Genomic DNA, 4,879 nt, shown 5'->3' on the forward strand with positions numbered 1-4,879 from the left:
TTGAACCAAAGCCAAAATGCCAAGTACCAGGTACTCATAAAAATGATGTAGGTTCTGTTATAACCCTTTATTAAAAGATTATATTGTCAAACAAACAAAGGCTACTGAAAGCTATTCAGAAGTGTAGCCTACTGTGGTATCCTGAATAATTATAGTGACATGCATTACCAACCCATGCCACCAGAGGGTATAATACCTGTTGGACCATTGAGTAAATACACTTAGAGTCAGATAAGAGAATAACTAGACGAGACAGGGAACGTGTATGCGAGTGGTTGTGTTCGTGTGCAATAAAGAGACAAACAACAGGCCTTGGATCCACTGAGTGATTTTATAATTTAGTACACGTTATCACATATTGGCGACGAGGATACTGGACGTACAAAGACAAGTGCTTGGCTGAAGATGGACAGTGGATTGAAACACGGGGCGGACGGTAAAAAAAAATAAAAAAAAGGACAAAACTGGCTAAAGGGCGAACACAGGATCAGGCGGTGAGCACATGAAAAGCGAACATGAATCTGACGGTAGGAAACCTGTCAGCATTTGATGCGAAAGACCAGACTTGGGAAGAGTACTGCGAGATTCTGGATCAGTTTTTTGAAGCTAATGGAATTAATGATGGAGACAAGCAAAGAGCTATCCTCATTAGCGTTGTGGGACCAGCCACATACAAGCTCATAAGGAACCTGGTGAGTCCGGATAAGCCCAGTTCGAAAACATATGACCAGATAGTAACTATGATGAAAGCCCACTTCAATCCTAAACCGAGCGAGATTGTGCAGAGATACAAATTTGACTCTCGTTCCCGTCAGCCTGGTGAAACTGTGAGTGCATACGTAGCAGACCTGCGATGGCTAGCTCAGGATTGTAACTTTAGCACTACTCTGGAGCAAATGTTAAGGGAGACGTTTATTGTCTGAAACCGACTTAACATTTGAGAAGGAATTTCAGATTGCCGTAGCTGCCGAAGCTGCCAGTAAAAATGTCCAAGACCTACAGACCAAAGCCTGCAACAGCCTTAGAACGGAGGGAAAGGAGAGAAGGGGAGATTGGAAAAAGAAACAATGCTACAGATGCAACGGAAAACAACACAGTGCAGCCGAGTGCAGATTTAAAGAAGTAAAGTGCCACTGCTGCGGAAAAGTAGGACACATCGCCAAGGCATGTAGAAATAAAAGTAAAGGGAGCTCGCGACCAGATGAAAGGAATCCAAACAGAGAAGAGCGGCGCGTGCATCCACAGAAAGCACACAAGGTATGTGAGAGGCAAGATGGTGGTAGTTCTTCAGAGCAAGAAGAAGCATTCACATTACCTTGCATTAAAGCAGAAACCTCAATTAGGGGAATTAAGCCGTTTGAAGTAAATGTGGAAGTGAATAGGAAGGAAGTAAGCTTTGAAATTGACACTGGATGTAGTGTAAGTGTGATGAATGAGACAAAATTTAATGAAACGTGGAAAGGGAACAAGCGCCCACATCTAAAACAAACCCAACTCGCACTGAAATCGTACACAGGAGAGAAAATTAAAGTTGTAGGAGTAGCGGATGTGGAAGTAACATATGCCCAGCAAGTGAAGACATTGCCCCTAGTGGTGGTGAAGGGTACTGGACCTAGTTTGCTAGGAAGAGCATGGCTGGAGACACTAAAGCTGAAATGGGATGAGATAAAACATGCCAGAACAGAGACACAAGGGCTACAGCAAGTGCTCTCAAAGCATGAAGATGTTTTTAAAGAAGAGCTAAGCATGCTAAAAGGCATGAAAGCAACAATTCGAGTGTCAGCTGAAGCCTGTCCCAAGTTCTACAGACCCCGCTCAGTCCCGTATGCCATGAGAACAAAGGTAGAAGAGGAGCTAGAGAGACTACAGAGAGAAGGCGTCATAGAACCAGTTAAGTATGCTGAGTGGGCAGCACCCATCGTACCTGTTCTGAAGCCAGATGGTTCTGTCAGGATCTGCGGCGATTATAAACTAACAGTTAACAGGGCCTCCTCACTAGAGCAATACCCCATTCCCCACGTCGAAGATTTGTTTAATACACTGGCAGGAGGGAAACAGTTCTCCAAATTAGATCTAAGTCATGCTTATCAGCAGATTGTGATGGACGAGGAGTCCAAGAAATACCTAACGGTCAACACACATCGTGGCCTGTTTACTTACAATAGGCTCGCCTTTGGAGTGTCATCTGCTCCAGCAATTTTCCAGCGAACCATGGAAAGCTTGCTACAGGGCCTGCCTAGAGTAGCGGTGTATCTAGATGACATATTATTAACAGGGAGAGATGAAGCCGAGCATCTACGCACGTTGGACGAGGTACTGAGGAGATTGAAGGAAGCTGGCCTGCGGCTTCACAGAGGCAAGTGTGCGTTCTTAAGAAATGAGGTGGAGTACTTAGGTCATATTATCAATGCAGAAGGCCTGCACCCAGTGCAAAGCAAAGTGACAGCCATTGAAGATGCTCCACAGCCAACCAATGTGACTGAATTGAAAGCTTACCTTGGTCTTCTGAATTATTATAACAAGTTCCTCCCTAACCTAGCCACATGCTTAGCTCCGCTCCATCAATTGTTGAGAAAAGAGACCCAGTGGATGTGGAACAAAGAGCAGGAAGATGCTTTTCGAGTGTCCAAGAAGATGTTAAAATCAGCCAAAGTTCTGAGTCATTACTCAGCAGACAAAGAGTTGGTACTGGCATGCGACGCCTCACCATACGGAATAGGTGCCGTATTGTCTCAGGTCATGGAGGATGGCAGCGAGAAGCCATTAGGCTTTATGTCGCGCATGCTGACACCAGCCAAGAAGCGCTACTCGCAACTCGACAAAGAGGGTTTAGCCATCATGTTTGGAATTAAGCGGTTCCATAAGTACCTCTATGGATGAATGTTTACAATCAGCACTGACCACAAACCGCTGATCTCGCTTTTCCATGAGAAGAAGCCGGTGCCTCAGATGGGGTCACCGAGAGTGCAGCGATGGGCAACCTTGCTCCGAGCGTATGAATACAAAATCGTATACAACCCAGGAAAAGAACACGCAAATGTGGACGCGCTGAGCCGGTTGCCTCTGCCACATACAGAGAAAGAGGACGACACAGACCAAGTCCTAATGCTAGACGTGATGGAAGATCCACCAATCACCACAGCTCAGGTGAAGCAGTGGACAGCGAAGGATGACACACTTTCCCAAGTGTTACTCTGGTGTCTGAAAGCATGGCCAAAGGAGGTGGATACAGCGTTGAAACCATACAGCCAGAGGAAGTTGGAACTTAGCGTGAAAGATGGATGTGTACTCTGGGGGTCAAGAGTGGTAGTCCCGACGAAAGGAAGGAGTATCATACTGAGACAGCTGCATGCCACGCATCCGGGCATATCCAGGATCAAGGGTTTGGCACGCTCGTATGTGTGGTGGCCAGGGATGGACTCCGACATCGAGAAGGAAGTTCAGTCTTGCCACACCTGCCAAGAAAACAGGAAGTGTCCTGCAGGGGCGCCGCTTCATCCCTGGGAGTGGCCTGAAACACCCTGGAGCAGACTGCATATTGACTATGCCAGTCCTTACCTAGGCAAGATGTTCCTGATCATTGTCGATGCACATTCCAAATGGATTGATGTATACCCAACAAATAGTGCAACAAGTCAGGTGACTATTGAGAAGCTGAGACAGTGCTTTAGCACACATGGTCTGCCCCAGACAATAGTATCTGACAATGGAACATGCTTTACAAGTCAAGAGTTTGAGACATTCCTGAAGCAGAATGGAATACAGCAGAAAACATCCGCACCTTTCCACCCGGCATCCAACGGCCTCGTGGAAAGAGCTGTTCAGACATTCAAACAAGGAATCAAGAAAACAAAAGGAGACACACTGGAAACAAAAATAGCCAGATTTCTGTTCAACTACAGAATTACACCACAAAGTACTACTGGCTTATCACCGGCTGAAATGCTCATGTCCAGAAGATTGCGCTCCACACTGGATCTTTTACTGCCTGATGTGAAATCCAAGATTCGTAAGAAACAACTCAAGCAAAAAGAACATCACGACACACGCAGTAAGGGGAGGAGTTTTAATTCTGGAGATGACGTTTACGTTCGTAACTACAGTCATGGACCAAAGTGGATACCAGCCGTGGTAGACGAGAACACCGGACCTGTATCCTACACGGTACAGACAGGGGATGGATGCGTGATGAGACGTCATGTCGACCAGATTCGTAAGCGTCATGCATCATCATCAAGCGACATGTCCAGTCCTGAGGTGACAGGGGAGCCTGACAGCCTTCAGTTGCCAGAGCGAGCACTGGAGTTCGTGCCTGCAGACCCGGCCATTCCGACTTCAGTAGGAGAGGGAGTGGCTGAGCAGCCTGCTGAGCCAGCCCAGGTTCATCCTCAAGCTGAATTCATGCCAGAGGCAGGAGCTGAACCATCACCTGTACTGCGAAGATCTGAGCGTACCAGACAGACTCCTGCTTATCTGAGAGACTTTGTTAGATAGTAAGTGACATCCCTCAAGCAAGAGCAAGAATGCGCTCTGGGATTCACTGGAAGGATGGCAGTCTACCCACCTTCCTAGCTAGTTCTTTTGTTGTTTTAAAAGGAAAAAAAAACTATTTGTAAACCTATATTGCCATAGAGATTTTTGAGTTAGATTTTGGCATTTAGCCTTTTATGAGAGAGTAGAGCATAACAGTGTTTAATTCTTTTAAGACATTCTTAGTTCTTGATAGTATGGCATATTTACAACTTTACTGTTAAAGTCAAAAGTAAGGTTAATGTTAAGGTGGCAGTTAATGGGTACTTTCACCTGAGCAGTTTAAACTTAAGAGGGGAGGGATGTGGTATCCTGAATAATTATAGTGACATGCATTACCACCCCATGC

The 4,879-nt window shown here is 45.9% G+C and overlaps 1 pseudogene; it reads left to right on the plus strand.

Annotated features, from left to right (window-relative positions):
• Positions 1 to 1,731: 1,731 nt before the first annotated feature.
• LOC132899064 (uncharacterized protein K02A2.6-like) lies at positions 1,732 to 4,494 on the plus strand (annotated as a pseudogene).
• Positions 4,495 to 4,879: the final 385 nt, after the last annotated feature.

This window comes from Neoarius graeffei, chromosome 15 (genome assembly GCF_027579695.1).
Source record: "Neoarius graeffei isolate fNeoGra1 chromosome 15, fNeoGra1.pri, whole genome shotgun sequence".
NCBI lineage: Eukaryota > Metazoa > Chordata > Actinopteri > Siluriformes > Ariidae > Neoarius > Neoarius graeffei.